Source organism: Phyllobates terribilis, unplaced genomic scaffold, assembly GCF_046119375.1.
Source record: "Phyllobates terribilis strain yellow unplaced genomic scaffold, ASM4611937v1 Scaffold_272__1_contigs__length_2551015, whole genome shotgun sequence".
Taxonomy (NCBI): Eukaryota; Metazoa; Chordata; class Amphibia; order Anura; family Dendrobatidae; genus Phyllobates; species Phyllobates terribilis.
In genome coordinates, this window is record NW_027363032.1 from 2,088,706 (window position 1) to 2,116,369 (window position 27,664).

Here is a 27,664-nt window from a genome sequence, read left to right on the forward strand (position 1 = left end):
AGAAGAGTCCAGGCATGTGGGTGATGCACATAATTATTATATTGATAACCAGGTGGAAGAGGAGGAAATGCAAAAAAAGGGGGGAATTAACTATACGCAAAGGGGACGTCGAGACAGGAATTACAATTAACACCAGTGGGAATGGATCATGATTAGAACAGCAAAGGGATAATACAGAGAATCAAGCCACAAATTAATCCAGTATATAAAAATATATATACATATCATTAGTTAGATATATCTGTACGTATGATTGTTTAATTATCATAAACTTTACATAAAGTGCAAGTGCCTCCAAAGAATAAATCTACATAAATTATATATCTCATATGTGAACAAATACAGGTGTTTCTCACTAAATTAGAATATAATCAAACAGTTATTGTTTATTTCTGTTAATGCTGATGATTATGGCTATACGAGTTTCACTTTTTTTATATTGAAGAACTGAAATAAAGTAACTTTTTGATGATATTCTATTTTAGTGAGATGCACCTGTGTATGTATATATACAAGGGCTGGTCCCTTATTATTTGGATGTCGGTGTGAATCCTGTAGAGCAGTGGTCGGCAAACTTTTTTGCACCAGGGACCCGCTTTAAGCAAGACCAGTTTTCAATGGCCCGGTGGGGGCAGGGCTTTGGTCATATGTGGGTGGGGTTATGGAGGGGTGGAGCTTAGTGCATACTTATCATATAATTATGACATTTATAATGAGAATGTGATTCAACTTACCATAGGTTCAGAATGAGTGGGAGCACCAGGCTTGTTTCCCTGGATCAGTGGGAGCACTGGGCTTGTTTTCCTGCAACAAGACGATCCCATCTAGGTCCCATCTGATGATGATGACCACTACTACTGCTACTGGACACAGCCACTGCTGCTATGAATTTTCACTGTTATTTGCTTTTTTCACTTTAACCAGAAAATCTGCTGCTGGGCCGCACGACACCAGAACACAGCTACAGGAGTCATAAGGGTGGGACACCTGACGTCATATCTAGCTGCCCATTAGCATCCAGAGCCCCTCCCCCTCCAACTCGCAGCTAGCAGGAGGGGAAGGAGCGCTGGACACACATGACCTGCTTGTCCCTGCTCCTGCCTGAGCACATTCTGCGAGTAGGGCCGCATGGCTAATTATCTATTCACTGCCAGTCCCTCCTCCTCTTTTCTTATAGGCTACTGATCACATGCTGGCTTTCTCTCTGCTGATCCTCTACAACTGTCAGCGGCGCTGCGGACCGGCTGAAAAACCCCAACGGCCCGGTTCTGGTCCGCGGACCGGCGGTTGGGGACCTCTGCTGTAGAGAGTAGTGCACTGACTTGGGCATATGTGCTGTTGACAGATATGTATTTGTATCCACTTTAAGCGTTTATAAAAAAGGTGACCACATGTGCATTGTACTCGCGCTATAGCAGATGCAGATCCCACTCCTGATTGGCGTCCACCCGATGTATGTTTCGGCTTCTTGTCTTCGTCAGGGGGTGGCATCATTCGGAAAGAGCTAAGAGTTAAACGGCCAACTATAGCCAATCAGGATGGAGGTATGTCTCCACCAACCAATGGGTGCTGAGGAGGCGTGGCTCGATACACAACGCGCACCAACGCTACGAGGAAACTATGTGACCTGTGATGCTGAGAGCACGTGATGGAGACACTTGATCGGGGGTCACGTGGCACATATAGATACAGTCGGGGAGGATGATGTGGAGACGTTCATGTGTATTGCCTCTTCAGCAGACATCTAATCTACTGATTGAGTGTGGATATATCAGATAAAGTGGAAAATCTTCTTAATTTATAATGATGGATAACGAGTATAGGTTATATATTACAGCAATACACAGGAATAGGGGGTAGTGAGTGTTACATGTATATAAGCATAGGCGGATTATAATGAGGACGATCTGGGCTACCGCCCGGGGCCCCGAACCTCCAGGGGGCCCGGGGCTCCGGGGTGGCTATGGCCAGATTGTCCTTATTATATGTGCGGCGCCACGGCACATACCGGCAGACAGTGGGGGGGGGGGCCCAAGGATCGCTCCCCCAGCAGCGGCACACAGCCGCTGCTTCTTCGGCCGGGCCAGCACTGCAGCAGTTAACTTCCCTGTGCTGGCCCGGCCGCGTCACTGCTAGGAGACACGGCCCTGTGCACGGCCGTGTCTCCTAGCTGTGACGTCACGCAGTGTGCACCCGGCCTGCAGTGCTGCATCGGAAAAGAGCTGGAGCCGAGTCGGGGGATGGTGAGTGTGTGTGTGTGTGTATGTATATGTATGTATGTGTGTGTGTGTGCAGGCAGATGTCATTGTGTGATGTCTGTTTATATGTATTTTTGTGTTTCAAATGTGTTTATGCGTGTATGTATATGTTTGTGTGTGCGTGACTGCGTGCGGCCTCCTGCTGAGTATAGATGGCGCCGTGCGGCCTCCTGCTGTCTCTGGGGGGGCGCCGTGCGGCCTCCCGCTGTGTATAGATGGCGCCGTGCGGCCCCCTGCTGTCTCTGGGGGAGGCGCCGTGCGGCCTCCCGCTGTGTATAGATGGCGCCGTGCGGCCTACTGCTGTCTCTGGGGGGGGGGGCGCCGTGCAGCCTCCCGCTGTGTATATATGGCGCCGTGCAGCCTCCCGCTGTGTATATATGGCGCCGTGCAGCCTCCCGCTGTTTATAGGTGGCGCCGTGGGGCCTCCCGCTGTGTATAGGTGGCGCCGTGCGGCCTCCCTCTGTGTATAGGTGGCGCCGCCCGCTGTGCATAGGTGGCGCCGTGCGGCCTCCCGCTGTGTATAGGTGGCGCTTCCCGCCGTGTATAGGTGGCGCCGTGCGGCCTCCCGCTGTGTATAGGTGGCGCCGTGCTGCCTCCCGCTGTGTATAGGTGGCGCCGTGCGGCCTCCCGCTGTGTATAGGTGGCGCCGTGCGGCCGCCCGCTGTGTATAGGTGGCGCCGTGCGGCCTCCCGCTGTGTATAGGTGACGCCGTGCTGCCTCCTGCTGAGTATAGATGGCGCCGTGCGGCCTCCCGCTGTGTATAGATGGCGCCGTGCGGCCCCCTGCTGTCTCTGGGGGAGGCGCCGTGCTGCAGCCTCCCGCTGTGTATAGATGGCGCCGTGCGGCCTACTGCTGTCTCTGGGGGGGGGGGCGCCGTGCAGCCTCCCGCTGTGTATATATGGCGCCGTGCAGCCTCCCGCTGTGTATAGATGGCGCCGTGCGGCCTCCCGCTGTGTATAGATGGCATTGTGCGGCCCCCTGTGTATAGATGGCATCGTGCGGCCTTCCGCTGTTTATAGGTGGCGCCGTGGGGCCTCCCGCTGTGTATAGGTGGCGCCGTGCGGCCTCCCTCTGTGTATAGGTGGCGCCGCCCGCTGTGCATAGGTGGCGCCGTGCGGCCTCCCGCTGTGTATAGGTGGCGCCTCCCGCTGTGTATAGGTGGCGCCGTGCGGCCTCCCGCTGTGTATAGGTTGCGCCGTGCTGCCTCCCGCTGTGTATAGGTGGCGCCGTGCGGCCTCCCGCTGTGTATAGGTGGCGCCGTGCGGCCTCCCGCTGTGTATAGGTGGCGCCGTGCGGCCTCCCGCTGTGTATAGGTGACGCCGTGCTGCCTCCTGCTGAGTATAGATGGCGCCGTGCGGCCTCCTGCTGTCTTTGGGGTCGGGGGCGCCGTGCGGCCTCCTGCTGAGTATAGATGGCGCCGTGCGGCCTCCTGCTGTCTCTGTGGGGGGGGCGCTGTGCGGCCTCCCGCTGTGTATAGATTGCGCCGTGCGGCCTCCTGCTCTCTCTCGGGGGGGCGCTGTGGGCCTCCCGCTGTGTATAGGTGGCGCCGTGTGGCCTCCCGCTGTGTATAGATGGCGCCGTGCGGCCTCCCGCTGTGTATAGATGGCTACGTGCGGCCTCCCGCTGTGTATAGATGGCTACGTGCGGCCTCCCGCTGTGTATAGATGGCTACGTGCGGCCTCCCGCTGTGTATAGATGGCTACGTGCGGCCTCCTGCTGTGTATAGATGGCTACGTGCGGCCTTCAGCTGTGTATAGATGGTTACGTGTGCTCAATATTGAGTCATACAATTAATGTAAGGCTATGTGCCCACGATGCAGAAATGCTCCGGATTTTTTTTGAGCGTTTCCGCGTCTCCCTGGCAGAAAAAACGCATGTGGATTGTACATGCGGATTGTACATGCGGATTGTACATGCTTTTTTCCTGCCTGGGACTTGCTGATGTGAAGCGTTCTTCACTTGCATTTCCGCATGCGGGTTGACAAGCGATTTTAGCATCACTTGGAAAGTGCTTGACAACTTGGTCACACTATATAAATACATGCAACCGGCATGGATTTATATAGTGTGACCATAAAAGAATGGTAAAAAATAAATATATAATTACCTTCTGATGGCCTGCCGACGTCAGCGGTCGCGTGACCCGTCACATGACTAAATGACGTCACGGCAGGTCCTTTGAAGACCATCGCGAGCTGCTGGCAAGCCAGGACGCATCGGATAAAGACACCGGGGGCCATCAGAAGGTAAGTATAATATTTATTTTTTATTTTATTCTTTTTTTACAGGTTCTATGGTACCCGGGTCCGGAGGACAGTCTCCTCTTCTCCAAACCCGGGTACCATCCGCACATTGAAGCGCATGGATTCTGTATGTACAGATGCAGTGATGCGGATTCCATGTGTTCTAATGCAAGTCAATGGCGGCGAAAGCGCCACGCTTCCGCAAAATAATTGGTAGTGCAGCGGATTTTTCCGCAATGATAATCCGCAGCGGAAATTTACACAGCATGTGTACAGCACATGCGGATTATCATTGGGGAACATGGCCGACCTTCTACCAAGCGTTTTTAAGCGTTTCTGCAGCGGAATTGCCACCGCGGAAACGCTTAAAAAACGCATAGTGGGCACACAGCCTAAAAAAAATTATTATAATTAATATTGTGTTCTCCCCGCCTCAGTCCTCACAGCACAACGCAGAACACGAGCTCCTCATCACCAGTCCTCCTGTCCCGGCACAATGTGCACACTGCTGCAGCTGCAGGTGGAATAGTGTCCACTGGACTGAGAAGGCCCCGCCCCTTCCGGTGACGTCATGGTTCCATGAAATCACTCCTCCCCCTCAAGAAATCAACTCCAATCTAGATGCTCCCCTGTTGCTGAGGCGCGGTGACGCTGTAGCTGGGTGATTGCAGTCAGAGTAGTGGTGTTTGGTGTCTGCACTACAGGTAAGAAGATGGGAATGTGCCAAGGTGATTACTACATTCAGGACAATAAGTAGCTAGCTGTAGGTGTGCAGAATCCCACTCCCAATATTGTCAGGGTCTCGCACCCCCTCATGTCGTGGGCTGTCAGGCTCCCGCACCCTCTCATGTCGTGGGCTGTCAGGCTCCCGCACACTCTCGTGTCGTGGGCTGTCAGGCTCCCGCACCCCCTCGTTTCGTGGGCTGTCAGGGTCTCGCACCCCCTCGTTTCGTGGGCTGTCAGGGTCTCGCACCCCCTCGTTTCGTGGGCTGTCAGGGTCTCGCACCCCCTCGTGTCGTGGGCTGCCAGGCTCCCGCACCCCCTCGTGTAGTGGGCTGCCAGGCTCCCGCACCCCCTCGTGTCGTGGGCTGTCAGGCTCCCGCACCCCTTCATGTCGTGGGCTGTCAGGCTCCCGCACCCCCTTGTGTCATGGGCTGTCGGGGCTCCCGCACCCCTCGTGTCGTGGGCTGTCGGGCTCCCGCACCCCCTCGTGTCGTGGGCTGTCGGGCTCCCGCATCCCCTCGTGTCATGGGCTGTCAGGCTCCCGCACCCCCTCGTGTCGTGGGCTGCCAGGCTCCCGCATCCCCTCGTGTCGAGGGCTGTCAGGCTCCCGCACCCCCTCGTGTCGTGGGCTGCCAGGCTCCCGCACCCCCTCGTGTCGTGGGCTGCCAGGCTCCCGCACCCCATCGTGTCGTGGGCTGTCAGGCTCCCGCACCCCCTCGCGTCGAGGGCTGTCAGGCACCCGCCCCCCGTCGTGTCGTGGGCTGTCAGGCTCCCGCACCCCCTCGTGTCGTGGGCTGTCAGGCTCCCGCACCCCCTCGTGTCGTGGGCTGTCAGGCTCCCGCACCCCCTCTTGTCGTGGGCTGCCAGGCTCCCGCACCCCCTCGTGTCAAGGGCTGTCAGGCTCCCGCACCCCCTCATGTCGTCGGCTGCCAGGCTCCCGCACCCCCTCTTGTCGTGGGCTGTCGGGCTCCCGCACCCCCTCGTGCCGTGGGCTGTCGGGCTCCCGCGCCCCCTCCCTCGTGTCGTGGGCTGTCAGGCTCCCGCACCCCCTCATGTCGTCGGCTGTCAGGCTCCCGCACTCTCCCCCTGTCGTTGTCTGTGGAGAAGATTAATACATATTTTCATTTTTCAGGTTTTCTCTTATAAAACAAGATCCCTGAGCTTCTGTCTTTGACCGAAAAAATGGCGTCTGACAAGTCGCTGCTGTCTGCAGAAATGAACACAAACATGGAGGAAGCGCTGTATGAACAGATGCTGATGAAGGTACGAAGATGAATTGGAGAGGCCAGCAATCACCGGGTGAATGTCTCCTCCGTCAGCTGCCGGGGGCGCGGCAGTCTCCAACATTTACCTAATGTGTATTGTTGGCTTTAGACCCCTCACAGTTGTACTATTTTGGTGCAGGAAAAATCAGTTTGCAGAACCATCCTGTTCATGTTACTCACTGATTCTCACTTGTTGCCTCATTTCAGGCCAAACAGGAGATACAGAGCAGAATACCGATCTTACCAGAAAGCAGACAGATCAGACCCCAGCCGGGTGAGATGGGCGTCCTCTGATTATTATCCAGATTACTTTGTGCATATTATGTGACAGATACCACAGTGGGGCAGTGGGGTCTTATTGACTGCAATGGTCACATGATGCAACCAACGTGGGGGGTCACATAATTTCTTATGCAGTTGATTACATGTAAATGCTGCTTGGCTTTTGCCGATTTTATTGTGTTTTTGTTCACTTTTTGTTTTTATTTCTGTGTTAGGTTTCTGCATTAAAACTCGCACATCCAAAAATACCAAAATCTTTATTAACATCTGCAAGTCGAACCAGGTCCCAGCGGCCCCGGACCTGACGGAGCAGGAGTTAGTCAGCATCCTGGAATCTGATGATCCCTCCGGCTATCGAGTCCCCATGAGCCTTGGAGAGCCCCACGTTGAAGTTGATAATAGTACGTTTTTTTTTAATACAGCGCTTCTTTTTTTAAAGGGATAGTCCAGAGATATCCTTAAAGGGGTTAAAATAGCAAGTATTACAACTTACTAATCCTCAATGGTCAAAGGTGCCATCTCCACAGGTTCTGGTAGGTCCACTTCCAGTCTGCGGAATAAAGTTTGACATCTTGTTGTTGACTTTTGAACTTTTTTGGTTTAGATTTGGGACTTAGAGGGATTGTCCACTACTTGGATTCCCCTTTAAGAACTTATACCACTTATTCATAGCAGCCCTACTAAGGTCAATGGATTGAGTCGGCACCGCAAAGTATCTAAGTCCTGGTGCACTTTGTCCTACAGGTGGAGGCAGCTGCACGGCGTACGACATAGTGATTAATGGCACCGTCTTTGAGAAAATTACGGTAACTGCAATTGCTTATTCCGACATACGAGCTGTCTGCTCTCCTTTGTGTCAGCTCCTTACTTTGTATTTTTTTTATTAGAATAATGAGCTTTTCAGGGAATTTTTTATCACCGTGGCCATGGAGGGACTAGAGAACAAGTACGAAATGGAGCTGTCAAGAGGTAACGACCGCATCACTGATATTTTCCTTGATTTTTCCATCGACCACACAAGGACTTGTTCTTTCGTGGAGCAAGTTTACCATATAATATATTGAACATTTTTATGTACCAACCTGTTGTATGGCACCGTATCAAATGCCTTTGAAAAGTCCAGATAGACAACATCCACTAAGTTTCCCTGGTCCAACCTGAACTTACCTCCCCATAGAATCTTTTCAGATTAGTTTGCAGGACAGATCCCTCATAATCATATGTTTAGGTTATTCTTATTGAGGTGCTCCAGGTTAGTATCTCTTAGAAAACCCTCAAAGTTGTTGCCCACAGTACAAGTTAAACTTACCAACCTATAAATTCCAGGCTCAGATGTTATCCCCTTCTTGAATATTGGTACCACATTTGCTATGTGGGTGTAACCCTGGTGGATATGGACCCACTGCCCCACGGGAGGGTTGTGACTAGGTGTCTACTGGGTCTCCACTAGAACCTCTGGTGGTGAGGATAGACTGGGCCGCCGGTAGACACCAGGTACCACTTCAGTGCAGTTCCCGGGACTGCAGCAGCATTCCGGAGGTACCAGGGTACCAGACTCAGGAGAGCGAAGACAAGGACTAGGTCAGACAGTCTGAGATCAGGGCAGGAAGCACAGGTTCAGGATAGAGAAAAATGGCAAGGGGGACAGGGGTTTTTGATACCAGAAAACTCCTTTAACGCTTGCAACCTCTGTTGCTTGACTGCTACTCAAACAGTCAAATCAGTCAGTAAGAATTTAGGGAACTTCCATGGCGATATTTTGCATCAGTATTTGTTAGCAGACGCCAGGAGTGGATCCAAAACAGAAGAGGTGAAAGTGTTTCAGTTACTATTTTTCACTGTGTTTGTTCCCCTCTGGTTTTCAGCTTACAAATACTGATGTAAATTAGTGCCCAAAATACTCACTGTGTGAATGAGGCGAGGAAGCTGCTTGTAGTACTGTAATAGAAGTCCTTATTCTGAAGATGAGTTCTGTAATTCTTGTCTTCTCTGCTCCATCAAACTCCCCAGAGCAGGGGCAACCCCTGGAGCAAAATTTCTGGCGGCAGATGTCCAGACGTATGACTCAGTGATGTGTGATGGACCCCGACTCCCAAACAAAATGAATCAGACACATACAAAATAAATACACAAATCATTGCAATTAGGTGTCAAACGTTCTCAACTTTATTTAAATTTACATGACACCGAAAATGGCACAACCCTCGACTCACGAAGAGTCACCCTCCAGCGCTCAGGAGAGGAAAACCCCCTGTGGAGGAAACCTCTAGGGAACCATGGCTGGAGGGCTGCCCTTCCCTTGGGCTTAGAGAGTTAGTGCCGATATATGACGGAGTTTTAGAATTTCTACATATTTACAGAGAACGACATAACAAATATAGACTATTAATGTGATAAACTGGATGTGGGAGAGATCTGGCTGCGATATCTGTCACCACATTTATTGCTGGAACGAATTTAGTTGATCTGATTTCCCAGGTGGATCTACCACTTCTCCCTTACAGATCCAGCTCCGTCTCTCAAGATGTTGGGTACTTGGTTACAGGGGTTGCTCATTATGGATAACCCCTAATAGGATGCGTATCCCCTCCCCCTCCCAATTTATCACCCATTAAAGTCAACGATCCATCCATGAACTCCCAAAGAAGACCAGCTCTTTGTACATAGTAACAGAAGGGGATCCTGTTTTGGGGACCCCCCCTCTGTTACCTTCCCTTCCCCCCGGGGTGTCTAAGAAGACAACCCCTTTCCCTGCTAGAACCTCCAAATTACACCAACATTGGCACATTACGTGGGGTGGTCAAGCTCAAGGTCCTCAGGCGCATCATCAGTAATGGCGCTGATCATGGCAGCGCGGCATTCTTTTATGGAATCTTCTTTATGACACTTGTTTATGCCCTCACAATAGTTGTCATGGTTACTACAAGGGCTATTACTGATGCAGGGTCCAAGTATTAACCCTTTCATCATTGGTAATTCACTTTCATTATGGAGGCAAATAACTGCACTTGTTACCAAGCAGGAGTCTTATCATTACGGCTTCCCTTAGGCACCATAAGAAATAAAGATTATAGAACATACGTACAAGTGTTTCAGGAGTGTTTTGCACTTTTTAGATCCATAGATTGGGCTTATAAATAGCACTTTACAAAGCGGAAAATTAAGAGGAAATTACTTGTAAAATAATATTATAGGGAATTGCATTTCAAGCATTTTCCTAATGTGCATTCTGCATACTTGCATAGTTACATAGGTTGAAAAAGTTTTAACTTTAATGTCCTTGGTCTATCTCCAAAGTTATACATTTTCTATTACTAGATTATTTATAACCCACAATGTCATGTTTTGTTAAAAAAGTATCCAGCCCTTCTATAAATGCTGTTATGCTATCTGCCATTACTATATCTTGTGGTTGGCATTCCACAGTCTGACTGCTCTAACTGTAAAGAATCCTTTCCTATTAAGTTGCCAGAATTTCTTCACCTCCGCTTCTTATGAATGTTCCTGGTGCTTTGTAAGGTCCTGGAAAGTGATAAGTCATGTGCCAGTACTATGCATTGACCACATATGTATTTATACATATAAATGTATATTTATGAAGGAGATGATAATTACCCTTCATAGAGGTGTTACGATCATTCATAAATTGCTTTCATAGGTTTGATCTCCAGGATTAGGAGAGATTTGGGGTGTAAACGTAATAAACAATGAGTAAAACATCAAAGCAAACGAAAAAGGGTTTGTGACCCAAACTGGTAGGTGAGACCGGCTAGCCCCATATTATATCACAACCAGGTTTCGCCTGAGGAGGGCAGCACTAATGAGTCCTCAGGAGCGCATAACCCTGAAATATGCAGCCATTCTACACTACCCATTATAAAAGGGTTTAATATGCTACTTACTACCATGTTTTAATTAAGATACAAGGCATACTTGTAAGGAGAGATGAAAAAGGTGATGGGGGACAACATATACATATACTGAGGAACTCTATACACTAGTGGCCAAAATTGAGGCAACACCCCCAAGATTTATGAATTTTTAGCATTTTGCCAATACAAATACTAATTTCATGAATGTTTTTGATTTCACAGTAAAGTTTTTAAGTAGAAATAAAATCTCATATAGAAACACAATATTAGCTGGAAATTTGTTCATTTGTCAACAAATTGGACACTATTGTCACTCAGATGACTGTGGGAGAAAAGCCATTGATTTGTCCTATTTTCATATCTAACACTAAATGTTAATACTCAGTTGGATAGCCCTCGGCCTTGATGACTGCCTGGCATCTACTTGGCATGCTATCTACCAGTTTGTGTAAATCAGATGGTGTGATGATATGAAGCCATGATGTGATGATGGCTGCAATGAGTTCCTGCTTGTGTGAAGCCCGCTGTTTTGACACCGCTCTTTTGAGCCGAGCCCAGAGATTCTCAATAGGATTGAGATCTGGGCTGTTTCCTGGCCAATTCAATAGCTGGACATTTTTGTCCTTGAACCAAGAGAGACATTTTTTAGCTGTATGGCATGGGGCTCCATCTTAAAATAAACGGTGTCCCTTCACCAAATACATCGTGTGCCGAAGGAATGAGTTTAGGCTGAAGGACTTCCTTGATGTACTTTTCAGCATTAACTGTTCCTTCAATTACCTGCAGCCGACCACCTGCATCTCTGGACACGCAGCCCCCTACCATAACACTCAGAGGAGGCTTCATGGTGGGTACTGTACCCTCTGACAACCAGTCCTCTCCAGGTCGTCGTCGAACGTAGCGGACACCGTCGCTGCCAAAGATGGATATGCGTGTCTCATCGCTCCATATAACATTTCTTCATTGTTCAATGGTCCATTTACAATGTTCTTTGGTCCCTGCAGACGTTTCTGACGCTGTGAGGCATTCAAAAATGGCTTTTTACCTGGTATTCTGGCTCTTAACCCCGCATTTACCAGTCATCGTCGAACCGTCCGGTCAGACACTGTCACTCCGGTGTTGACAAGCTCCTTGTTGATGTTAACAGCCGTTTATTTCCTGTTATTTAGGGCGATTCTAACAATTCTTCTATCAGTCTGAGGAGTTGTAGCCTTCTTCCTTTCTCTACCTGGTTTATTCTTTATCGAACCAGTCTCTTGAAACCGCTTACACACTTTGAGAACGAAAACATGTAATTGCTTACCTTCTGATGACAAACTGGCATTAAAATATAAAAACCGAATTTTAATCGCACAATATCTGTCTTACATCACACCCAGGTCACTATAAACCAACATAGAATACATATGGCAGAAGAGGGCGTGTGTACAAGTAAGTAGGTCAGTGAAAACCTCCATTAAATATTGGTGATGGTGAAAAACTGAAGGTGTTGCCTCAATTTTGGCCACTAGTGTATAACACAAAATATAAACAAAAAAGAAAGGGAAGAACATTTCTGCACAAAAAGCGTGTCGCTCAGCAGGAAAATCCCCTTGAAATTGCGTTTTTTGAGATTTTTTTTCCCGTTCTTTAGAAACGCTGCAAAAATACTGAAAGAATAGACATGGAACTGCTTCAAATCTGCAAGGATTCACTTTTCCTGCTTTTCCTGGTACTATCAAACATAGCATTTTTGGGAACTTGGAGCTTTATATTACAAATATGTCCGTCCCTCCAGTTGAAAGAAATTAACATTTTCCTGGAGGGAAGTTTATATTTTACATTATGTCAGTTTTTGTCTATCGATGATAAAGTGCAGTTTGCTGCAATTTTTATTGTGACATATACCCAAATCATTCTCGAAAATATTTCACATTCAACGCGCGTCGGGCGGGCCTGCGTGCTCTCACATGCCAGGCCTGAGTTTCAGTTCCAGTCCGACCCTGTTAATCATCTATGGTTTCCCTTCAGAGTGGAAAATGCTGAAAAATCGGAAGTTCCTGGGATCCATTTTTGAACAGAATATCAGAACCAAATCAAAACCGATGATTCAGGAAATGGACATAATGGGGTAAGTCCCAACTCTAAGGTACAAGTCTATGGCATACAGTCTGTAAAAGACGACAGAGTAGGCTGCTGTTGAGCATCGGCGGCTTCTTCTCTGATGTTCCTCGCTCATCCATGCAGTACATGGTCGGCCATTCAATTGATTGGATGTCTTATAATACCACATTTCCCCTAGGGACACAAAGTATGACGAGCGCCACTCCTCCTGGTGATAGGTTATACCCAACAGATGGGGCAGCGCCACTCCTCGTGGTGATGGGGTACACCCAACAGATGGGGGAGCGCCACTCCTCCTAGTGATAGGTTATACCCAACAGATGGGGCAGTGCCACTACTCGTGGTGATGGGTTACACCCAACAGATAGGGGAGCTCCACTCCTCGTGGTGATGGGTTACACCCAACAGATGGGGGAGTGCCACTACTCGTGGTGATGGGTTTTACCCAACATATGGGGGAGCGCCACTCCTTGAGGTGATAGGTTATACCCAACAGATGGGGGAGCGCCACTCCTCATGGTGATGGGTTATACCCAACAGATGGGGGAGCGCCACTCCTCGTGGTGATGGGTTATACCCAACAGATGGGGGAGCGCCACTCCTCGTGGTGATGGGTTATACCCAACAGATGGGGGAAGTTGCAGAATGGCTTGTTATGGTGCAAGAACAATGTGGACATTGTTTTTTTTTTTGTTTTAACTATTATGCCTTTATGGTCTTTATTTTTTTCCTACAGACCCTCCCAGCTAACTCCAAGCAAGTCCCTCATCTCAGAAGTTGAAAGGTTTGGGTTACTTTGAGGTTTATTGCATGCATTTACTTTTTTTAGAATCCCATCTTACAAAAGATATAGTATATCCAACTTCTTGGACTCCAAGAATAAGGGGGCTGCAGCCTGGAAGTAACCCCGCTGCCCTTTTTAAAGAATATGCTGGTGTGGGGCAGCTACCCGGATATTCACTGTGCAGGAGAACTGCAGCTAAGCCCATTCACTTTGCTGGATCTATGCTGTCGTTCCGCTGCACAGTGGAGGCCATGATGCCAATGTGCAGGGAATGACTGTGAAAGGGGCTGTTCCTCTTTACCAGTATCAGTGCCCCTTTATTATATTAGAGATCGACCCCAACAGATCATAAATTGATGGTGTACCCTTGCAGTATACTGCTGCCTTCCTTTTTTTATCAGTTCACCCGTGAAACCAGATTACATGATTGTGGCGGAACCTCCTGTAGGACACCCAAGTTTTCTGGTGGCTGAAATCTCTTTACCTAAAGTGGTGAGACCCTCAGATGTGGTTTAGGATTGTGACCTTTTTGTATTTCATGTGATTTCCAATAGTCTTCCTTTATTAAAAGTCTATGCCAACCTCGTGCTACCGGTCCTCCTCTGCCAACTTTTATCATCACAGCTTTGATGTGTCCACAGTAGCCAATTGCTGGCAGCTGTGACACATTTGCTGGATGATGATGATATAATTTTTTTTTCATACCATGGTGGGTTGTTTGCAAGCTGTTGGAATGGGAAAGAAGATCTCTGTAAACGACTCTGTCAGCAGAGAACGACTGTTCAAACCAAGCACAGACGCCCAGTGCTTCACGGCGGGACCAGTCATTTATATAAGCCTCCCCCCTGCTTGTTTCCCCTCCATCTCCACCATCACCTCTTCTTTGACAGTTCTGGCTTCATAGATCCAGAGAGGAGATAGAGGGAAAACAAGCTGGTGGGAAGATGTATATATTATTATTATTATTTAATTATATAGTGCCATTGATTCCATGGTGCTGGTGCATATAAATGATGTTATAATGATGATATAAATGATGAAAGAGGCTTGTTGCAATAGTGTAGAACACGCCGCTCTTTATTTTTTCTATATTAATGTGACATTTGGAGGAATCGCACAGAAAATGCTTTAAATGTATTTATTTTTTAATTTGATTTTTCTCATGTCCATGATTCACATTGCGTTAAATGAGGCATAATGAAGATAAAGAATGTTTCAGCTAATGTAGCCTTCATCAGACAGGATAATGTAGCTTGAGGGGACCCACTTGGTTAAATATAGGGGTCAGTTCTGGTCTTCCCAAAAAGCAGATTAAGTAGTCACCACACAGGAATCTGGTGATTACGGGGTTTGCTTTTGGGGACCCCAGATTTCTTCATATAACCGAGTGGGCCTTCTGCCTAATGAAGGCTACATTATCTGAAATTCTGGTACCATTCATTATGCCTCACTTAAAGGGGTTGCCTGGCACTTTAATATTGATGACCTATCCTAAGGATATTCCATTAGTATTAAAGTGGTGGACAACCCCTTTTAATGCAGTGTGAATCCTAAAAAATATTTTTCAGCATTTTCTGTGAGCAGTTCCTCCACGTGTCAGATTTAATGTATGAGACGTGTGGAGCTACGCAGTAACTTCTAGTTGGCCACGTATCAAGATAAAAGTTTAGATTTTTGTGCACTTGTTGGTTACAACTTTCTTTCCCGTACAGAAGCATTCAGCGACATAAGCGTTGTTACCACGCTGGTCTTCTCTTTACAGTCTTCTGCTAGATCTCTTGTGTTGGACTTGGGTGAAGACAGAATAGTCAGACGTCCCGATTTGTATCATCTAGACGTCTTCATTCCTTACAATATCATCCAAGAACAAAGTGGAGCTCAGTTCAGCAAGGACAGTAAGGTGAGACAATTAAGCAAAGCTGGACATGTCTTATAGCCCATTCTGAAATCTCCTTCTTAAAGAGGTTCTCTGAGAAAATGTATAAAATAAAATTGTAAAAAATGTATACATTTATTTAGCAAAAATAAATTCTTTTAATTAGGGGATAATTCTATGTGAATACTTTTATGCCCAAAAATGGCAAAAGTATTCTTGGAGTGATACCTTTATTGGCTAACCAGAAAAAAAAAATATATGCAAGCTTTAAGAGCACAGAGGCTCCTTCTTCAGGCAATATTACAAATGAATTCTTAACATTTGTAATCCTGCCTGAAGAAGGAGCCTGTGTGCTCTGTAAGTTTGCATATATATATATTTTTTTTCTGGTTAGCCAATAAAGGTATCACTCCGAGAATACTTTTGCCATTTTTGGGCATAAAATTATTTCCATCAAATTTTCTGGCTAACACGGTACCACAATATAAATTTGTATTGTACATCACAATTAGGGGATAATAATTGCATATGGACATAATGGCCAACGATGTCAGCAGCCATCCATCCTAGATGGGTGAAGGTAAACTAATTGAGACGGACATCTCTGACCTACCTGTCGGAATCAAGAACGTGCATCTATGTCATTGATTGACTGACTGATCACGTCCATGAGTCAACATGCTGTAAACCTGTCATGATGAGTGAGCAGATAGGATGCTGCCCCTCATCCTGACAGGAACTTATCTATCACAACATATAGTTGCCCAGAGACATCTGAATGCATCGGCTTTCCTTTATGCCATTCATCAAACATGTCGTATATTTTGTGTATAGCGAGTCACAAGCCTCGCACTGCTCTGCGTCTTATCATTTGGTTCTATGAGCTGCAGTAAAACGTGACGTATATTCCAGGTGCTGACGATCACAATGCCGGTCCAGCCAGCATAGCGGTGGGCTCAGAAGATCAGCTTTGGAAAGTGTTCCTCTTATATAGATCCAGTGGATCCTACTTACATTCGCTGCTGTTTACATTGTATGGTTACAATTCTATTTACACTTCAATATGACTCCAGAATAAATTTTTGTCTTTCTTATACTTGCCGTATATTTTTCCCAAGGAAGGGGTTTAGGTATTGTGCTTTTTTTTTTTTTATTTCTACTGTAATATTTCATAATATCTGTGAATAAGTCTTGAAAATAATTTGCATTGAAAAGGTTGAGATCCTCTGAATCTACAGGGATTTTTAGGAATTAAAAATCTACAGCAGTAAATCTGCAGCAGAATTTAAATTTTGCACCATGTCTGGATTTAGTAGCAGCTGCCCCTTTAAATGGAATATGTCAGCAGGTTTTTGCTATCCCATTTGAGAGCAGCATAATCCGAGGCCCTGATTCCAATGATGTATCACTTACTGGGCTGCTTGGTGTTATTTTGATAAAATTGCAGGTTTTTTTTTCTCATGCAGATCTCTGAATGCTGAGCTCTGTATAATAACCCCACCCACACCACTGATTGGCCGCTTTCTGTGTACACTGTATTTAAACTGCCAATCAGTGGTGGGGGGCATGGTTGGACTACCTGGCAGCAGGTTTACTAGTCCTCTAGTGATAATCTTCTGCTAATAAAAGACCTGTAAGGGGTCTTTGTCTCTACATCATGCTGCTCTCAACAACAACCAATATATAGTACATCCGACAAGGGGTCAATGTGTTAAAAAAGACCTTTATTATAATAATTTGGGTACATGGCGGCAAAGAAAAGAGCACACACACATATATATAGTAATACCATATAATAGTGAGGAGGTATAATGTAAATATTTGAATTGCAGAGACACCAGGGCTAAATAGTAGTAGCTCCAATTGTGCTAATGCATACTGATAGTACTGATAGTATATCCTAGGTCACATAGTAAAAGGATATAATCCTAAATAATAAAAGCCAATATAGGCATTCCCAAGATAATGACCTTTTGGTATATACATATCAAGGGATGTATTATATCCAAGTAGGTTAATTCCTAAGTAACAATAATGTTGTATTGGATTCATTCATACCTGGTATATATTGTCTGCACGTCTTGCAATAGCTCTGGGCTCGGTGGTCCTACTCCTAGTGTGGCGCTCACCCCATCATGCTGCTCTCAGAATAGCCAAGAAAAACCTGCTGACAGATTCCCTTTACAAATAGCTGAAATGGCTCCTAGATACCAGAGAAGGAAAACGTTATTAAAACGGTTTTGTTTCCTAAATAGGAAAGCAAATTAAACACCACTGGATAATGTGGTGTGTGAAACCGTCCATTGGATTGCTGTTTCGGGTGGGCTCAGGAGCAGAGCCCCCATCCTACACAGCTGACATCTTGCTGTAACAGCAGCGGCCAGAGCGAAGCGTCAATCACTGCTGTTTAACCATTTATATGCCGTCAATCACTGATGGCAAAAGTTAAATAGCGCAATCGCCGGTACGCTATGCAATGTTACTAGAATTTTTTTTTGTTACTTTTCCATTTCCTTGAATTACTTGTTGTGATTTGCGGATCCATTGACTGGCCACGTGGAAGGGCTGCAGCCGATCATTCATGTCCGTAGCAGATACACATTTACATGTGTAAATAGGCCCTTATAGAAATCAATCAATAGAACGTATACCTGGATATCCAGGTTTATCCTTTGCATACATTTAAAGAGGTATAAGTCATGGCATATTACTAGGATGTCATTCTTGGGGGTCTGACAGCCTAATTTAGAAAGAAGTGGATGCATTATTTTTTTCACGCTCCCAATTTAACAATTTGAGTACAGTTGGATCTATTGTTTTTTTTATTTTTTGCACTATGGGTGGGTGGTTGGGAGCACAGCTGTGCAGGAAAAAAAAAGCTTACAGGTTCTCAATTCCTTCATTCTTGGGATCGGTGGCGGAACCACAGGTCGGACCATCGCCAATCAAGATATTATATCCCTTCACACTCATCATTGCTCCCAATTAACAATTTGAGTACGTGCATTTTTTTAGGGTATTTTTGCGCAATGGGTGGGAGCACAGCTGTGCAGGAAAAAAAGCTGATAGGTTCCCCATTCCTTCTTTCTCAGAATCAGTGGATGGAACATCGCCAATCACAATATTATATCCTTCACACTAATCCTTGCTCCCAATTATCAATTTGAGTACGGTTATACCTATTGTTTTTTTAGGGGTTTTTTTTGCACTGTGGGTGGTTGGGAGCACAGCTGTGCAGGAAAAAAAAAAGCTGATAGGTTCCCCATTCCTTCATTCTCAGGATCAGTGGTGGAACCAGAGGTTGGATCATCTCCAATCAAAATATTATATTATTCACACTAATCATTGCTCCTAGTTAACAATTTGAGTACGGTTGAACCCATTGTGTTTTTTTAGGGTTTTTGTTTTTTTTGCACTATGGGTGCAAGTTATCGTAATATGTGTCACCGTAAAAAAAAAAAACTAATAGTGTCTCCTGATTGTTCAGACACAAATATATCTGTTGAAAATAGTCTGGTATACACCAGTAAATTATAACTGTGGTTTTGCTGTTCCACGGTAAAAAATCTCTATTATCCTGCTTTTGGCATTTTTTGCCGCAAAGAAAAACAGTAGTAGTGTCTCCTGATTGTTCAGACACAAATATATCTGTTGAAAATAGTCTGGTGTAGGCCCGAGAAATACAAGTGTGGTTTTGCAGTTCCACGGGTCAAATCTCTGTATTATCCTGCTTTTTTGCATTTTTTGCTGTAAAGAAAAACAGTACTGTCTCCTGATTGTTCAGACACAAATATATCTATTTAAAAATTTCTGGTATACCCCAGTAAACAATAACTGTGGTTTTGCCATTCCACGGTAAAAAATCTCTATTATTCACCTTTTGGTATTTTTTCCGTAAAGAAAAACAGTAATAGTTTCTCCCTGATTGTTCAGATTGTTTAAAAGAGTCGGGTGTAGGCCAGAGAAATAGAACTGTGGTTTTCCTCTTCCACGGTTCTAATCTACTTTATTACCCTTTTTCCATTGATGGTGCGAGTGTAAGCTATTTTACTTACTTTACAATGGGCAAGGCGCGTGGCAAGGGACATGGAAGTGGACGTTCTGGTGATGGTGCATGCAGAGGACGGGGCCGTGGCCAAGGTGAAAATGTGCCACAACCAACAGCCATATCTTCTCGCTCCCACTTCTTGACCGAATTACTAGGGAAGCACAGAACAACACCAGATCAGTGTGAACAGGTTATTAATTGGATAGCAGATAATACTTCCAGTTACCTGGGCACCACCACCTCCGGTCTGTCTTCCACACGGTCAACTCTTAGTAGCCATGAGTCTCGACCGCATACTCCTCCTCACCCTGATGCTCCTCCCTCCCACCATGCCGAGTGTCGTCAGACAGCAACTGATCCCACACTTGGACACTCTGAAGAGCTGTTCACTGGTCCATTTCCAGATTTGTGCCCCTTGCCTGCTCCGCTTGAAGTGGTGGAAGAGGAGATCCCATGTAGAGATGCCCAAATATTTGAACAGCCACGGCCAGAGGAAGTCAACGCTGGCAATTTGTCACAAGAGGTTGACGATGACGAGACACAATTGCCAGGAAGTGAGGAGGAGGATCGTGGTGCGCAAGTGGAAGAGGAGGAGGTGGTGGATGATCTAGTAACTGACCCAATGTGGCAGGAGGACATGCAGAGCGAGGCCAGCAGCAGACAGGGTGAGGGAGGCAGAGTACCCCAACAGGCAGAAAAAAGCAGTGTGGTGGCCGCACACAGAAGGCCGGCAACAGTTCCCCGTAACACCAACACGAGGGACGTTGCCAGTACAACCTGTAGGTCTTCCAGAGTCTGGAATTTTTTTAAAGACTCTGCTGATATCCCCAAAAAGGCCATTTGTACCACCTGCCATGCCAGCATCAGCAGGGGTGACAAAACTACCAGCCTGACCACCACCAGCATGATCAAGCACATGGCAGCAAAGCACCCGACTTTGTGGGGCGAACCCCAGGGTCCATGACCAGTGTCAGCGGGTGTCACCTGTTGTGTGTGCATGGCAATCCCCTGTCCATACTGCATGCAAAGATGCCCCCTCCTCTCAGTCTTTATGGCAGTCTCTCAAGAGTGCAAAGCAGTCATCAAAGCAAAAGGTGGCTACTTTGAAGAACCTAGAATATATGACATATTTTCAGTTGTTTCACACTTTTTTGTTAAGTATATAATTCCACATGTGTTAATTCATAGTTTTGATGCCTTCAGTGTGAATGTACAATTTTCATAGTCATGAAAATACAGAAAAATCTTTAAATGAGAAGGTGTGTCCAAACTTTTGGTCTGTACTGTATGTACCATCTTGACAAACTTTGAGGAGTCCACCAAGATGGTGAGTGGCGATGACGCCATCATTAGCGTCAGCATTCCACTTGTCTTTCTTTTGCAATGCTCTCTGCAGAGAATTAAAGAGGAGGCATTGCAGCCAGAGTATGATGAAATGGATCAAGAAGCCGTAGCGGTCGATTACACACAGCCCAGCCTCATCTCATCCCAACGTGCATTGGGGGACAATGAGGGAGAGGAGGAGGAGGAAGAACAGGAGCTTGTATCATGCGCTGTAGATGGTAGTACCTGTACAACTGTCATACTGTCAGTTCAGCGTGGGTGGCCTGAGGACAGGGGGGGGAGGAGGAGGAGGAGGAGAGCATGGTCAGTCGTCATCTTGGTGAGGACACGGAAGTCTTGCCCGTTACCAGTCTGGCACGCATGGCTGACTTTATGTTACTCTGCCTTAACCGTGACCCTCGCGTTGTCAAAATGTTGGGTGACAGTCATTACTGGTTGGTGACACTTTTAGACCCCCGCTACAAGGAGAACTTTCACTCTCTTATTCCTGAGGTGGAGAGGTCTACGAAAATGGGGCAGTACCAGAAGGCCCTTGCTGCAGAACTGTTAAAAAAAAATTCCCATCTAAACACGCTAGCGGCAGAGGTCACAGTTCGTTGACCAACCAAGGCGTACAAGCGAGAGAGAGGCAACTCCAATCCAGCAGAGGCAGGGGAACACTGTCAACATTCTGGGACAGTTTTCTGAGACCTGCCCAGCTTACAGGCCCTGAGGCGCGGGGTACTCTCACAAGCAGTGGAAAGTTTCAAAAGATGGTGAGGGAGTACCTTGCCGACCTTACCAGCATCCTCCGTGATTCCTCTGTGCCTTTTAATTATTGGGTATCCAAGCTGGACACTTGGAATGAAATCGCTCTGTACGCCTTGGAGGTCCTGGCCTGCCCCGCCGCTAGCGTGTTATTAGAGCGTGTTTTTAGTGCTGCTGGGGTAATTATAACTGATAAGCGCACTCGCCTGTCAACTGACAATGCTGACAAGCTGACCCTTATCAAAATGAACAGTAGCTGGATTGGGCCAGACTTCTCATCACCACCAAATGACAGCAGAGTAACATAAAGTCAAATCCACTGTGTTATTTCGGAAGGTGTATTCACATGCACCGCTTCACACCCACACATGGGTATACGCTTCCTCATTTCGGCTGTTTTATGTTCTTCTCCTTATCCTCAGCCTCCACCACCACTATACCACTAGGGTGACCGTGGTCCGTGTTGCCATTATTGAAAGTTCCTCCGTCCTTATTTTTGTCAGCTTTTGCTTGGAAGGCATAAGCAAAGACTGTGGGAGACCCACTCCCCAATAATGGGAATAATATTTTTAAAATGCTGTACTGTATGGCTCTTGTAAGGGGCATTAAAAGCGTCTTGTTAAGCTACTGCGACCTCCACCACTTTTCCGAGGAGCATTAAAACCGTCTTGTTAATCTACTGGGACTTCCACATCTCTTCCAAGGGGCATTGAAACCGTCTTGTTAAGCTACTGGGACCTCCACCACTTTTCTGAGGGGCATTAAAAGCGTCTTATTAAGCTACTGGTACGTCCACCACTTTTCCGAGGGGCATTAAAAACGTCTTGTTAAGCTAGTGGGACCTCCACGTCTCTTCCAAGGGGCATTCAAACTGTCTTGTTAAGCTACTGGGACCTCCACGTCTCTTCCAAGGGGCATTCAAACCGTCTTGGTAAGCTACTGCGACCTCCACCACTTTTTCGAGGGGCATTAAAAGCGTCTTATTAAGCTACTGGGACCTCCACCACTTTTCCGAGAAGCATTAAAACCGTCTTGTTAAGCTACTGGGACCTCCACGTCTCTTCCAAGGGGCATTCAAACCGTCTTGTTAAGCTACTGGGACCTCCACGTCTCTTCTGATAGGCATTAAAAGCGTATTGTTAAGCTACTGGGACCTCCACCACTTTTCCGAGGGGCATTAAAACCGTCTTGTTAAGCTACTGGGACCTCCACCACTTTCCGAGGGGCATTAAAACCGTCTTTTTAAGCTACTGGTACCTCCACGTCTCTTCCAAGGGGCATTCAAACCATCTTGTTAAGCTACTGGGACCTGCACCACTTTTCCAAGGGGCATTCAAACCATCTTGTTAAGCTACTGCGACCTCCACCACTTTTTCGAAGGGCAGTAAAAGCGTCTTTTTAAGCTACTTGGACCTCCACCACTTTTCCGAGAAGCATTAAAACCGTCTTGTTAAGCTACTGGGACCTCCACTTCTCTTCCAAGGGGCATTCAAACCATCTTGTTAAGCTACTGGGACCTCCATGTCTCTTCTGAGAGGCATTAAAAGCATCTTGTTAAGCTACTGTGACCTCCACAACTTTTCCGAGGGGCATTAAAACTGTCTTGTTAAGCTACTGGGACCTCCACGTCTCTTCCAAGGGGCATTCAAACCGTCTTGTTAAGCTACTGGGACCTCCACGTCTCTTCCAAGGGGCATTCAAACCGTCTTGTTAAGCTACTTGGACCTCCAAGTCTCTTCCGAGGGGCATTAAAAGCGTCTTGTTAAGCTACTGTGACCTCCACCACTTTTCCGAGGGGCATTAAAACAGTCTTGTTAAGCTACTGGGACCTCCACGTCTCTTCCAAGGGGCATTGAAACCGTCTTGTTAAGCTACAGGGACCTCCATGTCTCTTCCAAGGGGCATTCAAACCGTCTTGTTAAGCTACTGCGACCTCCACCACTTTTCCAAGGGGCATTAAAACCGTCTTGTTAAGCTACTGGGACCTCCACCACTTTTCTGAGAAGCATTAAAACCGTCTTGTTAAGCTACTGGGACCTCCACGTCTCTTCCAAGGGGCATTCAAACCGTCTTGTTAAGCTACTGCGACCTCCACCACTTTTCCAAGGGGCATTAAAACCGTCTTGTTAAGCTACTGGGACCTCCACCACTTTTCTGAGGAGCATTAAAACCGTCTTGTTAAGCTACTGGGACCTCCACGTCTCTTCCAAGGGGCATTCAAACCGTCTTGTTAAGCTACTGCGACCTCCACCACTTTTCCAAGGGGCATTAAAACCGTCTTGTTAAGCTACTGGGACCTCCACCACTTTTCTGAGGAGCATTAAAACCGTCTTGTTAAGCTACTGAGACCTCCACGTCTCTTCTGAGGGGCATTAATAGCGTTTTGTTAAGCTACTGTGACCTCCACCACTTTTCCAAGGGGCATTTAAACCGGCCAGTTAAGCTACTGGGACCTCCACGTCTCTTCCAAGGGGCATTCAAACAGACTTGTTAAGCTACTGGGACCTCCACTACGTTTCTGAGGGGCATTAAAACCATCTTGTTAAGCTACTGGGACCTCCACCACTTTTCTGAGGAGCATTAAAACTGTCATGTTAAGCTGCTGGAACCTCCACGTCTCTTCTGAGGGGCATTAATAGCGTCTTGTTAAGCTACTGTGACCTCCACGTCTCTTCCAAGGGGCATTCAAACCGTCTTGTTAAGCTGCTGGGACCTCCACGTCTCTTCTGAGGGGCATTAATAGCGTCTTGTTAAGCTACTGCGACCTCCACCACTTTTCCAAGGGGCATTAAAACCGTCTTGTTAAGCTACTGGGATCTCCACGTTTCTTCTGAGGGGCATTAAAAGCGTCTTCTTAAGCTACTGTGACCTCCACCACTTTTCCGAGGGGTATTAAAACCGTCTTGTTAAGCTACTGGGACCTCCACCACTTTTCCAAGGGGTATTAAAACCGTCTTGTTAAGCTACTGGGACCTCCACATCTCTTTTGAGGGGCATTAATAGCGTCTTGTTAAACCACTCTGAACTCCACTGCTCTTCCAAGGGGCATTGATATGTTGTTTTTAATTAACTCTAACCTCCACGACTCTTCGAACGGGCATTGCAGTTCCTCTTAATTTTTGGCAGCTTTTTCTTGGAAGGCATAAGCAAATACTATGGGAGACCCACTCCCCAATAATGGGAATAATGTTTGTAATATGCTGTACTGCATGGCTCTTGTAAGGGGCATTGCAAGCTCCTTCGTCCTAATTTTTGGCAGCTTTTGCTTGGAAGGCATAAGCAAAGACTATGGGAGACCCACTCCCCAATAATGGGAATAATGTTTGGAATATGCTGTACTGCATGGCTCTTGTAAGGGGCATTGCAAGTTCCTCCGTCCCAATTTTTGGCAGCTTTTGCTTGGAAGGCATAAGCAATGACTATGGGATACACACTCCCCAATAATGGAAATAATGTTTGTACTATGCTGTACTGTATGGCTCTTGGAAGGGGCATTAAAAGCCCCTCTTCCGAGGGGCATTCAAACCGTCTGGTTAAGCTACTGGGACCTCCACGTCTTTTCCGAGGGGCATTAAAACCATCTTGTTAAGCTACTGTGACCTCCATGTCTCTTCAAAGGGACATTAAAACAGTCTTCTTAAGCCACTCTGAACTCCACAGCTCTTCCTAGGGGCATTGAAATGTTGTTTTTAATTACCTCTAACCTCCACAACTCTTCCAACGGACATTGCATTTCCTCCTAATTTTAGTCAGCTTTTGCTTTTCAATGCAAAGGCGAATACTAAGGGAGACCCACTCCCCAATAGTGGGTAGAAGGTTTTTAGTACGCTGTAATCCACGTCTGTTTCAAGGGGCATTGCAGTTCCTCATAATTTTTGGAAAGCCTTCCATTCACTGTTTAGGCCACCACTGTACAGGAGACCCAGTTGCTATAAATGGAAAAAACTGTTTAGTTAAGGCCCTCTGACCTCCATGTCATTTCCAAGGTACATTGGAGTGCCTCGAAATTTTTGGTAGGCATTGCACTCACTGTATGCCCTATAACTGTGTAGCCAAACCGCTCCTTTTGTTACAGAAACATATCCTACAAGACATATGTGGTTGACTGGCCTGATATTGATGTGAATGGTCCCTGTTCCTCCTGCTCTCCTTTGCCACCACCTCATCCATCATTCATCACCTGAAGCTTTGTTTTAACGGGAGTCATAGAACTGGGATAGTAGCAGGAAAACATCCAGCAATCCTCGGAGGAAGTAGGAAATGCGCCAAAACGCTGACCACCTCAGGCCTTGCCGCTACTACATACATGCGCTTGCATTCCAACAAAACAAAGCAGATGCTAACTTGTATCATCATCATGGTCCTCACCTTGGCACTCTCAACTCCCCTGATGGAGAAGCCAGGGCCCACCGGAGGAGTCTGGTTCTCTGGTGGGCTCGTCCAATGCTGCCCTAAAGCAGGCCAGGCTAAGAAAAGTGTGTGGGTGGATGTTCCAAGGAGAAATAGGGGCGGCTGGGGACCGTTTATGGACACCCGGCTGCCCCCAGGCGGCTGGCGACCGAGTATGGACACCCGGCCGCCCCTGGCGGTTGGGGACCGAGTGTGGACACCCCGCCGCCGGGCGGCTGGGGACTGAGTATGGATACCAGGCCGCTAACGCTGCCATGACATGGTGGCCAGATTCCGCCTCCACATGCCTAAAAGGCCCAATTTCAAGTGCAAGCAAGCAGTATGGTATTGCAGCCTGGGGGTGGGTGGGTGGTTGGCTGCATATTTGCGCTTGCATTGCAAGGAATGGGGGAGGTACAATTGAACCCTGCCCTGGGACAAGAACTTGCACGGGGATAGTTGCAAGTCTGCATCTTCTGATGCTGCAAGGATGACTTCTGATGGGCACACTTTTAGGCAGTGACCGGGGAGTCAGAGATGCTTCCAGGGGTCTTCCCCATGCTGTCCCCATGTCTTTTCAGCACTGTATGCATGTGTCACACAGCACATGGCCAGATAAGGTTGTAAAATGTTAAAATGACATTTCCCGGTGAATGCATTTGTCACGGTTGAAGCAATACAAAAGTGCAAAAACACATTAAAAATGCTACTTGTGAACATAGCCCAAGGTGTGGAGGAGTATTTTTTTTTTTTGTTGTTATTTATTTTTCCTTATACACAAGTCTTTACCCTGGAAAGGAACTTCCTTAACATATTTCACAGGAAAGCAGTTTCAGTTTAGTTTTTGAACGTTTTATTGTGAGCCCTTAAAAGTGGCTTAATACCTCTGACCACGTTGTTGACAGAAGTGACCTGGGGGTGAGAAATGCTTCCTGGGGCGATCCCCATGCTGTCCCCATGTCATTTGAGCACTGTCACTATCGTTTTGGGCACTTGTTAGGCTTTTAAAAGACAGCCGGGGATGCCGCCGCGAAAATGCTCGGGTCTCCCATAGACTAACATTGGGCTCGTGGCTCAGGTCGAGCAACCGAGTATCATGGCGAGCTCGGCCCGAGCTTTGAGCATCCGAGCATTTTAGTGCTCGCTCTTCACTACTAAATACCCTTCATTATTTATTATTTTTGCACTTTGCGATTTACCCATTTACTTCTAGTTACTTGGGTATTTTGCTTGCCTTTGGTTTTTCTTTGTCTAGTGTCCTTGTGTGAACATGCATTTACATTTTGCATGCACATCAATTTATGTTTCAGTTCAGACTTCTAGGTTTTTTCTTTGTAGTTCAGTGTGCTTTAGTACATATTAGGGTGTGGCCACCCTTTGTCTGAGCTGAAATGTTTATTCTGCCTCAGGTCTATGCTTCTACTAGGGGGTCAGTCTCTCTGCCCTTATCCATATGTACGTCACTTGACAAATGGTAAGGTTTTAATATTAGAGTTAGGACTGTCCCATAAGGGTTGCTATGACGTGGTGGGATAGCTTTTACATTATTTTGATCAAAATTATGTTAACTAAATACCCTTCATTATTTATTATTTTTGCACTGTGCGATTTACCCATTTACTTCCAGTTACTTGGATATTTTGCTTTTTCTTTGTCTAGTGGCCGTGTGTGAACATGCATTTACATTTTGCATGCACATCAATTTATGTTTCAGTTCAGACTTCTAGTTT